This window comes from Jaculus jaculus, chromosome 3, assembly GCF_020740685.1.
Source record: "Jaculus jaculus isolate mJacJac1 chromosome 3, mJacJac1.mat.Y.cur, whole genome shotgun sequence".
Taxonomy (NCBI): Eukaryota; Metazoa; Chordata; class Mammalia; order Rodentia; family Dipodidae; genus Jaculus; species Jaculus jaculus.
Window position 1 is genome coordinate 89,370,792 of NC_059104.1, and position 13,510 is coordinate 89,384,301.

Below are 13,510 nucleotides of genomic sequence, written 5' to 3' on the forward strand. Positions count from 1 at the left end.
AACTCAAACTCAGAAAGACTACAATCATATGTTTTCTCTGATATGTGGGTCTTAGTTTGTGGGATCTCTAAGTATGTATATATGGGGAGAAGAATGTGAATAAAACCTGTAAACAGAATTGTCACCAAAAATGAATATATAGAGAGATGATCTCAAAAAGGGGGAGGGACTGTTAAGAGGGTTCTTGTGACATATAAACAGATGGAAGGAAAAACAGCACACAAGGAACAGGAAAGGTGGTAGGAAGAGGGATGAGAATCAAGCAAATTGTATTTGAAAATACCATTAATTAAAAAATCTAGGATCTGGAGAAAGAGCTTAGTGGTTAAGGTATATGCCTGTGAAACATAAGGCCTCAGGTTTGATTCCCCAAAACTTACCTAAGCCAGATGCACAGGGTGGCACATTCTTCGGGAGCTCATTTGCAGAGGCTAAAGGCCCTGGAGCCCCCATTATCTCTCTCTCTCTCTCTTTTTATCTGCCACTTTCTATCTGGGTCTCAAAAGAAATTAAAAATCTAGAATTTTAATCCATTAGAAAAAAAAAAATCAGGTATAGTGGTGCATGCCTTGAATCCCAGCATTCAGGAGACTGAGGTAGGAGTATCAATGGGAGTTGGAGGCCAGCCTGAGACTACATAGTGATTTCCAGGTCAGCCTGGATAGAGTGAGATCCTTCCTCAAAAACCCAAAGAAAAATAAATTAATAAACAAATACAGCCATTAATTAAATAAAATAATTATAAACATAAAGTGTTACTAGTTGTGTGCTTATAATTGGAAGTAGTGGAAAGTTTTCTTCTTCATCTTCCCTAAAGAATGTGCAATCCCTGGTGCGAAATTTGAGTTTAATATTAAATCCAAGGACACCAGAGGAAATTATTCATTTCTGTGCAAATAGTTTCTTAGCTCTGTATTTCCTAAAGGACTTGCATTAGAGTGACTCTTGAGAAAGTGTCTGTATCAAATCCCAGAGGCCTGGACACTCAGGATAAAATGACTTGTAATATGCTACCCATTATAATGTTTAAAAAAATGCTCTTTAACTGTATTTAAAATGATCTTTACTTAACTCTCTGATCAAACCAAAGGCTGATGTTTACAAATGCCAAGAGTCTTTCCTCAACTAACAGCAGCATTTCTTCAGAACTATTACCTCCTAGATAAGCAGAGCTATTTATCTTTGGAGAACAAATGTACAAGGAAAACCATAAGGATGGTTCTGGTATGTCAGGCAGAAAGAGGTGAATATTAATCTGTAAATTTTTATATCCTTCCATGGGCTTTTCCCAGGTTTAACCCTAAGGTGCAGATGATTAAAAGGTCCTTGCAAGAGAAATGTAGAGTTCAATGCAGTGCAGTTGGGATCATTTTGCCTGGCCTCTAATTTTTCTGCTTCTTAGAGAATTTCCTATGAAAAGACTGTGAGTCCATGTCAGATTTAATGTCTCGCTTACTACACGAGTTCTGGAAGCCGAAGGGCTGCAGTGAGTCTCTTCCCCTAGCTCTCCCATGCTCTTGCAGTGACTTAGCATCTTAATTGGACTAATTTGGATCCGTGGTCAACACAGGGTAGTAGGAGTGTGTGAGTAATTGGAGATGAGCAACTCCATGCTTCCTCCCATGTTGGGACGATTCTCCATATGTTTCTTTATGCCTGCCATGTACCTGCTTTCCTTATGAGCAGGACCACATGCTATTTTCTATCAAACACCCAAACATTAGTAGAGCATCTCTGGACTCGTGGCTCCAGAAGGAAATTAAGAAGATAATTGTGAATGAGATTATGACAGCTGTACTTTAAATGTACTTTAAAATAAGATGTGGTATATCTACACAATGGAATTCTATACAGAAGTAAGAAGAAATGACACAATGAAATTTGAGGAAAAATGGTTGAACTTGGAACAGATCATTCTCAGTGAACTTACCCAATCACAGAAAAAAAAAAAAAAATTGCCACATGGTCTCACTCATCTACAGCACCTAATCTGAATCTACCCATGATGCTGACATACCCAGCAAGCATCTCGAGGACTAGATAATAGGATGGGTGGGGAGGGAGTGGAGGGCAGTGGAGGGGTGGAAAATACAAATCTAGACACAAATGGCAATGATACCATAAAATTCTACTCCCTAAAAGGCAGACCAAATGGCTGAACCTTCACCAGGCCATTAGAGGGAACACCTGAGTCACAAGATATTGGAGAGGGTATGATGAAGACTAACCTTAATCTTCTACAGCTTCCCTCCCCCCCACTTCCTCTCTCTCTCTCTAATTCTTGAATATTAGTTATCTTTTTCTTCATTAGTGGGCACTGACCTGTAAGTCCAAGTACCAGCATGTGGTTATCATCCACAATGAGCTTTTGATCAGAAAGACCTATAAGGTTTCTTAAAAGAAAAAAATTTCTGAGTACTTGATGACCCACCAAAATTTAGTGGTAAGACTCTACTGCTGAAGACACTGTATGTGGTCTACATGTAAAATTGAATGGCATGGCTGGAAGCTGGAAGAGAGTTAGTCCCCAGACATTCAGCGTGTCTATTGCCAGAAGGTGCTACATGGGCTACTGGGGGAAATTTACCAATATCTGTTCAAGCATCTAACCTACTTAGCAGCAAATAACCTGTTGTGATGCCCACACAAATGCAATAGTGGCTCACAGCCATGGTGGGGAACCAGCTGCTCTTGATTTGTCTAACTGATCCCCTCAGTGGTACGAGACCCATAGCTGGAACTGGGAAACAAGTCAGAACCATATCCAAACATAAGCCCACATCCAAAGTGAGGTCTTAAAATAACCTATGATAGGTGTTGAAATTGGTAGGAGGTTTGAAGGAAAATCTCATTGATGTCAGAGCATTTGGAATGCTCTGCATTTAGGGTTAATGTCTGGGAAAACTAGAGGTGTGATCTGATTCAGTTCTGTCCTGTAAAAACAACAGAAGGTCCAGGAGCAGTGGAATCAACAATATGATAACCGAAGGGCTTTCAGAGGAAGTAGAAGAGGAATGAAGGGAACACCAGAAACTAGGACTGTATGTCTACAATCAGCCCTATTCACATAACTCAACACAAATTCACTTTGAACATTTTTTAATGAATTTGTCACCAGATCACTATTTGTTGGGACTAATAAGGCTTTCTAGTAAATAAAATAATTTAATCTTCAAAAGGATTGGCCTGAGATATGAAGTGTATCTCTGGTCCACTTAATACCCACAACTTGTTTATACGTCTTTGTTCCAACCAGGAAGCTGACCACACACCTCTCCATCTCTGGGACTGGGCCATGGGTTCCCAGCAAACATCCAGATATCAAGGAAATAGGTGAACCAGATCTGGTTGGTTTCTAAATTAATATGAAGGCAAACACAGAATCAGGAAATGTAGAGCTGCTGGTTGCTAGGTAACAAAGTAAAATACAGAGTTGTTACTCAAGGTTAGCTGTGTGCATATTGCTTAAAATGTAAGGATTTGACTTCCAGTTAAGATGGTGGCATAGGTCTCACACCAAAGCAGCCTATGGGGAGGAGGGGAAAGACCAAAAGCCTCAGCAAAAATACACACTTTTGCTAAAAAGTGAGGTGTATAGGAAATTGAAATGGCAGGGGAGAAGTAGAAGAGATCCAGAGCATCCAGAGCCCACACAGGCTGGCAAAAGTGGCCCCAGCAGGGCCCCTGACCACAGAGGCAGCTATGGTGCACCAGAAAGCCACAAGGCTTGGCCTGAGCTGCAGGAAAAACCAGGTGAGGGGAGCTTCCACACACACCGGAGCTCTCCGCAAACTCTAAAAACATGAAGGGAGAGTGAAGGGAGAGTGGCAGTGAACAATGGAAGAGCAGATTACAAGGTAGAAGAACATGTGGAACAGTGAGAGAAATAGAGCAGCATCGACTCCCTCCCCTCCCCAACCACCTGTGCCCAGATCCAGCAAACAGTGCAGCAGTCCCAGGACCTGGACACCCCAACTTGAGCCGACAGCAGGACCAAAGCAGGAGCAGAGTCCGGCAACAACATCAGTGGCTCTGGCACGACCAGCAGTGGCCCCAGCAGCAGCAGATCCAGCAGTGGCAGCTTCAGTGGCAGCAGCGGCAGATCCAACAGCAGCAGCTTCAGTAGTAGCAGCGGCGGCTCCAGAAGTGGCAGCTTCAGAGCCAGCAGTGAGGGATCCAGCAGTGGCAGCAACAGCATCATCAATAGCAGCAAATGATCCAAGAGCAGCAGCTTCAGCAGTAGCAGTAGCGGTTCCAGCATGAGGGGTGCCAATCTGCAGGCCAACAGTTGCCAGGCTCGGTTTGACCCACAGGAAAAGCCAGTGCCCAGCTCCAGAAATCAGAACAGTGGCTCAACAACCCAGCCAACAACTTGACTGAGACCAAAATCATACAAAAAGGTAACTGGAATAGCAACAGGGAAGGGTCTCACTTTGTCACAAGCTGACTTGGATCCCTCAACAAATCAGAAATCTTAACCTCTTTGTTGATAGAGGATCTGGTTGTTATAATACCTACTCTTACATAAATATTAGTGCTGTTTTTCATTGAATGTGTACAGTATCTACTTAAATTTCGGAATCTACCTATATTTTATTCCACTCAGCCTACCTGAATACTCCCATAGCAGGCAAACTCAACCCCTAGGAACACCTTGGTAGATACTCTGAGAATCTTAAGGGCCACACCTAACAACTTAAGCTCCTGCCCTGAAGATACATACCATCAGATCAAAGGATAGGGCTAAGAATACCCAGATAGCTAGAAAATCCAAGCATTAACTTAATCCAAAATGCAAAAATATATACATTATAACACAAGAAACACTAAAAAGCAAGACAATATAAATCCACTGAAAATATTGATGCATAAGAAATGACCTCCAGTGAGAACGAGTTAGAGGAAATGCCTGAGAAAGATTTCAAAAGAATGATTGTAAATATGTTCAAAGAAGTCAAAGAACAAATCAAAGGAGTCAAAGAAGAACTCAAAGAGGAAATCAAAGGAATCAAAGAAGATGCAGGACACAAATTTCATGAAATAAGAAGACAATACAAGACATAAATAAGGAAATAGAAGTAATAAAGAAAAACCAGTCAGAATTACTAGCAATGAAGAACACAGTTAGTGAAATAAAAAACTCTGTAGAAAATTTCACCAGTAGAATGAATGAAGAAGAGGACAGAATATCTAACCTAGAAGACCAGGTGGCAGATCTAATACAGTCCAATAAAGAGAAAGACAAACTTATAGGAATGTATGAGTGGGAATTTGAAGATATTTGGGACACTATGAAAAGATCAAATATAAGAATTCAGGGCATAGTACAAGGAGTATAATTCCACTCCAAAGGCATAGTAGGCATCTTCAAAAAAATCATAGAAGAAAACTTCCCCCAAATTGGGAAAGAGGCACCAATGCAGATGCAGGAAGCCTTTATAAATGCAGCCAGACAAAACCTGGAAAGAACCTCCCCTCGCCATATTATAATCAAACAACCAAACACACAAACAAACAAACAAAAAATATTGAAAGCATTTAGAGAAAAAAAACCAAGTTACCTACAAAGGCAAGCCCATCAGGATTACAGCAGATTATTCAACACAAAGTTAAAAGCCAGAAGGACTTGGAGTGATGTATTCCAAGTTCTGAAAGATAACAACTGTCAACCAAGGTTACTTTATCCTGCAAAGCTATCCATTCAAATAGATGGAGAAATAAGGACATACCATGACAAAAGCAGGTTAAAGGAGTACTTGAAGACAAAACCAGGATACAGAAAATACTTGAAAGAATCTTCCATGCTGAAGAAAGGGAAAAGCACACATATATGGAACTTAGAAAAAGCAAGCAATTCTCATGTACTAGTTAACACAAGAGAGCAAAGGTAAAACCGGAACCACAAAAAAATGGCAAACATAAATACACACCTTTCAATAATATCTCTTAATATCAACGGTCTCAATGCCCCAACCAAAAGACAGAGGCCTGCAGACTGGGTTAAAAAGCAGAATCCTACAATTTGTTGTCTGCAAGAAACTCACCTTTCTACAAAGGAAAGACATTATCTTTGGGTGAAAGTTTGGAAAATGGTGTTTCAAGCAAATGGGCCTAGAAAACAAGCAGGAGTTGCTATCCTAATATGTGACAAGGTAGACTTCAGTCCAACATTAGTCCAGAAAGATAAGGAAGGTCACTTTATATTGATTAATGGCACACTCCAACATGAGTACATTACAATCCTAAACATATATGCACCTAACATGGGGGCTCCCAAATTCATCAAACAAACACTAATTAGACCTAAGGTCACAAATACCACCAAACATAGTAGTGGTGGGTGACTTTAACACCCCCTCTCATCAATTGACAGGTCATCCCAGGAAAAAATAAACAGAGGCATCTGGACTAAATGAGGTCATAGAAGGAATGGACCTAACAGATATCTATAGGACATTGCATCCAAACGCTGCAGAATATACATTCTCTTCAGGAGCACATGGACCATTCTCTAAAATAGACCATATATTAGGACACAAAGCAAATCTTAACAAATTCAAGAAAATTGAAATAATTCCTTGCATTCTATCTGACCACAATGGAATTAACCAAAAATCAGTAGCAAGAAAGGATATAGAGCATACACAAAATCATGGTAACTAAATAATACACTACTATATGATGAATTGGCCAAGGAAGAAATCAAGAAGGAAGTCAAAAAATTCATAGAGTCAATGATAATGAGAACACAACATACCAAAATCTCTGGGACACAATGAAAGCAGTCCTAAAAGGTAAATTTATAGTTTTAAGTGCCTATATTAAGAAAATAGAAAGGTCACAAGTAAACAACCTAATGCTTCACCTTAAAGCCTTGGAAAAAGAAGAACAAGGCAAACCAAAAATCAGTAGACAGGAAGAAATAATAAAGATTAGGGAAGAAATTAATGACATAGAAACAACAACCAAAAAATCCAAAAAATTAATGAAACAAAGAGTTGGGTCTTTGAACGGATAAAAAATATTGGTAAAGCTTTAGCAAATCTGACCAAAAGAAAGACAGAAGAGACACAAATGAATAAAATTAGAGATGAAAAGGTAACAACACAACAGATTTCAGAGAAATTCAAAACATCATAGGGACATACTATAAAAGCATATACTCCACAAGGTATGAAAATCTGAAAGAAATGGATGATTTCCTTGATTTATATGACCTACATAAATTAAATCAAAATGAGATTAATCACTTAAATAGACCTATAACAAACATGGAGATCCGAACAGTTATCAGTAATCTCCCAACTAAAAAAAGCCCAGGCCCAGATGGATTCACTGCTGAATTTTACCAGACCTTTAAGGAAGAGCTAACACCATTGCTTGTTAATCTTTTCCAGGAAATAGAAAAAGAAGGTATTCTACCAAACTCCTTCTATGAGACCAGCATCACCCTGATACCAAAACCAGGCAAAGATAGAACGAAAAAAGAAAATTACAGATCAATCTCCCTCATGAACGTAGATGCAAAAAATCTCAACAAAATATTGGCAAACATAAGACAAGAGTATATCAAAAAGATCATTCATCCTGACCAAGTAGGCTTTATCCCAGAGATGCAGGGATGGTTCAATATACGCAAATCTATAAATGTAATACATAATATCAACGGGTTGAAGGACAAAAATCATATGATCATTCCATTGGATGCAGAGAAAGTGTTTGACAAAATCCAACATCCCTTCATGATAAAAGTCCTACAGAGACTGGGAATAGAAGGAACATATCTCAATATAATAAAAGCTATTTATGACAAGCCTATAGCCAACATATTACTAAATGGAGAAAAACTGGAAGCTTTTCCACTAAAATCAGGAACAAGACAAGGGTGTCCACTGTCCCCACTTTTATTTAATAGAGTTTTGGAAGTCTCAGCCATAGTGATTCTATACATAAGGACCCTAAAAACTCTACTAGCAAACTGTTAGAGCTTTTAAAAACCTACAGCCATGTAGCAGGATACAAAATAAATACACAGAAATCAGTAGCCTTCATATATGCTAACGGCAAACACACAGACGGTGAAATCAGAGAATCACTCCCATTCACAATTGCATCAAAAAAAATTAATAAGTAAAGTACCTTGGAATAAGCCTAAACAAAGAAGTAAATAATTTCTACAATGAGAACTTTAAAGCACCTAAGCGAGAAATTGCAGAAGACACTAGAAAGTGGAGAAACATCCCCTGTTCCTGGATTGGAAGAATCAATATTGTGAAAATGGCAATCTTACCAAAAGCAATCTACACATTTAATGCAATCCCTATCCATATTCCAAAAGCATTCTTCATGGAAATAGAAAAGCAATCCAAAACTTCATTTGGAATCACAAAAAACCTCAAATATCTAAAATACTGAACAACAAAAATAAGGTTGGTGGTATTACCATACCTGATTTTAACCTATACTACAGAGCCATAGTAACAAAAACAGCATGGTACTGGCACAAAACCAGACATGTAGATCAGTGGAACAGAATAGAAGACTGAGATGTAAGCCCAAGTAGCTATAGCCACCTGATATTCGATATAAATGCCAAAAATACTCATTGGAGAAAAGATAGCCTTTTCAGCAAATGGTGTTGGGAAAACTGGATAAATATCTGCAGAAGGATGAAAATAGATTCTTCTCTCTTGCCATGCACAAGAATTAAGTCCAAATGGATTAAAGACCTTAACATCAGACCTGAAACTTTGAAATGGCTAGAGGAAAAAGTAGGGGAAACCCTCCAACATATTGGTCTTGGCAAAGACTTTCTGAATACAACCCCAATTGCTCAGGCAATAAAACCACAGATCAATCACTGGGACCTCATGAAATTACAAAGATTTTCACTGCAAAGGACACAGTGTAAAAAGCAAAGAGGCAACCTCTCTCCTCACTCTCTTTTTTTTTCTCTCTTCCTATATGTACACATACATACACATCACAGCACAGAGATAAGAACATTTTCTTAAAATCTTACAATGAACTCCTTATAAATCTCTCAGGAATAATCTAGGATATAGAGTTTTTGATTTATTAAAAACAGATTATAAAACCACATGTCATAAAGTATACAGATTTTATATAAACTATTATGCACTTCCACAATTGCAGGTATAAACACCATACAATGAGACCTAAAATGTATGGTTTACTGTATCTACAGAATTTACATACAATTTCCATTGTGTTATAATGGTTGTGTTTGTATGATAATGCATTCATCATTGCTTTTGGAGCAACATTAACCCTTGGTATTGATTTATTTTAAAAGCTTATTTTTAATTTCTAACTGATATTACTACATAATTTATTGCATGACATCCTGTCAGTAGCAGCTATGTTTCTCAATAATATTATTAGGCTACCATTTACTATAGTTCATTTGTCTCTTATAATTTTTTAGCCATTCCTTATTTTTCAGGTGTACTGACAAAAATGTATCATGCCTGAAAACGGACAGACCATGAAATATTGTGTTACGTGAGAATATTCCACTGTGAAGGCTCTTGAAATTGGGAAAATCTATCCTACTTCCTTAGCTTTAGCATCAAATTATTAGACAGTCCTTTTAGAGAACATCAACAATAAAAGACAGAAATAAAGGAAAAACTCAGTTACAGAAACAATTTCAAAAGAAATATAGGAATATACAATGTATAAAGACTAAGTCATGACTATTAGCATGTCTGTCTTAAATATTTATCATTTATTCAAAAGGAGAGCATTCAAAATCCTTCCTCCAAGCTATTTTGAAAGTTATAAAATAAAACTAAACTAAACTAAATATGAAGTAAAATAATCTGAGCCAAGAGAATCACTCATTTGAATGAGAAAATACAGTGATTTTCATAAGCATTGGATTTGAGCATGAGAATTGGCATTTCCCAGTCTGACTTTGATTCCATGGAGATGAGATTCTTTTGTCATTTAGAGATTATCCTTCAAAATTCCTCCAAGGAAACAAACACTTAATAAATCTATCAATAATACATCTCCTTCAGTACAAAATGAAGGATTATCTTGTGGGACTTTGCTTTGAAACTTAGGAATTACTACTACTTTGTCTTGTGAAAGGGTATTGAATAAATCGTGGGATTTAGGAGATAGACTGTCAGTTTGAGGGAATTTTAAACCAAAGCTACACAAATACTGATTGAGTATTCATGAACAGGCTTCTCTTTCTTGCCCCTGTCCCTAGAAAGTGTTGGTACATATCTAGAGGTCTGAAAGCACTTCACACAGTCCAGAGAATGGGTGAGAAATGGTCAGTCCTCCACTAATTGACTCTTCTTTCATCCCCATAAATGAACTTCTACTGAAGAATGACATTTGGAAATTATTCCTTGGTGACAGAATTTATCTTGGAGAGCTTAAGTAATTCACCAGAATTCCATCTTCCATTTTGTTCCCATTTCTAGGGATCTACATAGTTACTGTGGTGGCTAATCTGGGCGTGATTACATTGATTTCACTAAATTCTCACCTTCATGCACCCATGTATTATTTCTTTATTCTGTCTTTTGTTGATATTTGTTACTCTTCTGTATTCTTCCCTAAAATGCTAATGAATTTTGTCATGGAGAAAAACTCCGTATCTTATACAGGCTTCCTGACTCAGCTCTACTTCTGTTTTCTTGTCATTACCAAATGTTACATCCTGACAGCAATGGCCTATGATCACTCTGTGGCTATTTGCAAGCTACTGCTATACAATATCATATTATCCCCTCAGATCTGTGCTGTGTTTGTGTTTAGGGTATATATGATTGGACGTTTGGTTTCTCTAGTCCATACTCTTTATGGCGAGACTCACTTTCTGTGATGCCAACATTCTCAATCAAGAACTTTGTGACATTCTCCCTGAGCTCCAGCTTTCCTATACCAGAACCCACAGCAATGAGCTTGTGGTCTTTGTTTTAGATGGAATCAACATTGTGATGTCCACCAGTGCCACTTTTATCTCCTATGGTTTCATCATCTCCAGTACCCCCAAATCAGCTCTACACCAGGTGGGGTTAAAGCCTTCAATACCTGCACTTCCCACATGGCTGTCTTACTCTTGTGCAGGAGGATTTATGTACCTCCAACCCTCCAACATAGAGTCTATAGACAAGGGGAAAGTAACTTCAGTATTTTAAAAAAATAAGGAGAAAACTATTTTCTTGCGCCTAGGAGATCTTAGGAATAGATAATTCTGGTTTGTTGGGATATTTTTCATAACTAGATATTAATCTTAATCATATTAAATGAATCCATTTTGCTTGAGAGAGAACACTTTTTTCTTTGCTGGAGAAATTATGCAGCTCTTCTCCCTTCTTCTTCTCCTAGCATTTTCATATGAAGCTTGTAACTGTAACATTAAGAAAAAAGCAAAAATATTACTTTGCAATTTTTCTCTTGGACAAATATTGTGGGTGCTGTGACTAATTGACTAATATCACAAAATATCTATTTAGACAACAAGCTGATGAGCAGATGAACCGACGGATGAACCTAAGCTTGATGTGCCTTTCATGTTACTTTGATATTCACATGCCATAGACACAGACCTAGAATTTTTTGGAAACTCAGCCTAACTGACAGTATCCTAGGATTTTGAAAAGCTATCAGTTTATTTGTTCTTTCCAGATTTTGTTAACAGTAGCACAAGTAGCATGACAAGGGACATGTGCATCTGGAGTTCGTTTGCAGTGGCTAGAGGCCTTGACTTGCTTATTCTCTCTGTCAGAATGTCTTCTATCTCTTTCTCTCTGCTTGCAAATAAATTTTAATTAAAAAAAAAAAAGCCAAAATACTAAGCAGTAGACAGTGTGTCTATGGGTTGAGTGTTTATGTTCTTAAGACACAAAAAACTGGATGGTTTGAATATTGTAGTGTAAAACAGTCATATTTCTCATTTTCCAAGGTACAAAGGTAATATTTTTCACTTAGCATAATGAATTATGGTGCAGCTACTCAGTTACCCAAGTTACTCAATGTAAATATTTAAGCAATTAAAGGCTTGTAAAACCTCTGCAATGTCTATTCTTGCAGATACTCTTAACTCTTGTGCTTTTCAGAAGCATAGAACACAGGTAGACATTTTATTTTCATAAATCAGAAACATTTAGAAGTAATTTTATTGCACATGAGCAGGCACACATGGAATGTGAGAGTTTCTGCAACAGCATTGTGTTAAGTCATTTTTCATCAGCACACAAGTAATTAGTTTTCATAAGATATTTTCTTCATACTATTTTGTTTCCTTTCCCTCATCTTTCCCCCTTCCCATTCATGACCCCCAATTGCCCTGTAACATAGCCTCCTTTCTGTTTTCTTTTATCTATATATTTATCTATTTGAGAGAGACAGACACAGAGAGAAAGACAGATAGAGGGAGAGAGAGAGAATGGGCGTGCCATGGCTTCCAGCCACTGTAAATGAACTCCAGATGCGTGCGCTCCCTTGTGCATCTGGCTAACATGTGACCTGGGGAATGGAGCCTCGAACTGGGGTCCTTAGGCATCACAGGCAAGCGCTTAACTGCTAAGCCATCTCTCCAGCCCTCCTTTCTGTTTTCATACTGTATATTCCCTTTGTCTTCTATGCTCCACCCTTCTCCTCATATCTTATTCCCTCTCATAGTCTCCTTTATGGAATCATAGTTCATATTCAGTCTCACCTCCCCATATTTACATACAAACAAACATTAAAAATTAGAATGTAAGTGAAGAAATATAAATGTCATGTTTCTATAATTTCTAACATCAGACAAGATGAATGTTTTTTTCATAGAGATTAGTATGAAGTAAAACATGGATTTCAAATGTAAAATCATAGAAATGCTACTTTTTTTCTCTTCTAAAAGAAGTTATATAAAGAATATAGGGCAGGGCTGGAGAGATGGCTTGGCAGTTAAGGTGCTTACCTATGAAGCTAAGGACTCATGTTCAATCTCTCTCCAGATCCCAAGTAAGCCAGGTGCACAAAGGTGAGGCAAGTGCAAGGTCACACATGCCCACCATATGACACAAGCAATTGCAGTGGCTGAGGCCCTGGAACATAAATTATGAATTACCTCTCTCCTCTCTCTTTCTCTCTCACTCTCTCTCTAAAAAATAAAAAAAAAAAATAAAGAAAGAAAGAGAAAGAAAGAATATAGGGCAAAGAAATGTAGTAGAAGTTGGAAATCGCTGTTAGTTAGCAAGTGCTACTTTATTAACACTGCTATTAATTTTCAACATAAATTTCTCTAAAATGAAGTCAAACTACTTGCTTGAAACCATGTTCTCTTTTCCACCAAGTGGAAGAAAATTATTATGAAAATATATTCCCATTGTACCAATACTTCTAGGTTCATCACCTGGAATATTTATTTTCTTTTGTTTTACTAAATTTAAACCCTACAGTTGTTCCAAACCAAATCAATTAATCTCTCTGTGTAAATAATAACAGAAACTCGTGGCTCAGTTCTTGAATTTGCTTC

The 13,510-nt window shown here is 37.7% G+C and overlaps 1 pseudogene; it reads left to right on the forward strand.

Annotated features, from left to right (window-relative positions):
* Positions 1–10,349: 10,349 nt before the first annotated feature.
* Positions 10,350–11,183, forward strand: LOC105944920 (annotated as a pseudogene).
* Positions 11,184–13,510: the final 2,327 nt, after the last annotated feature.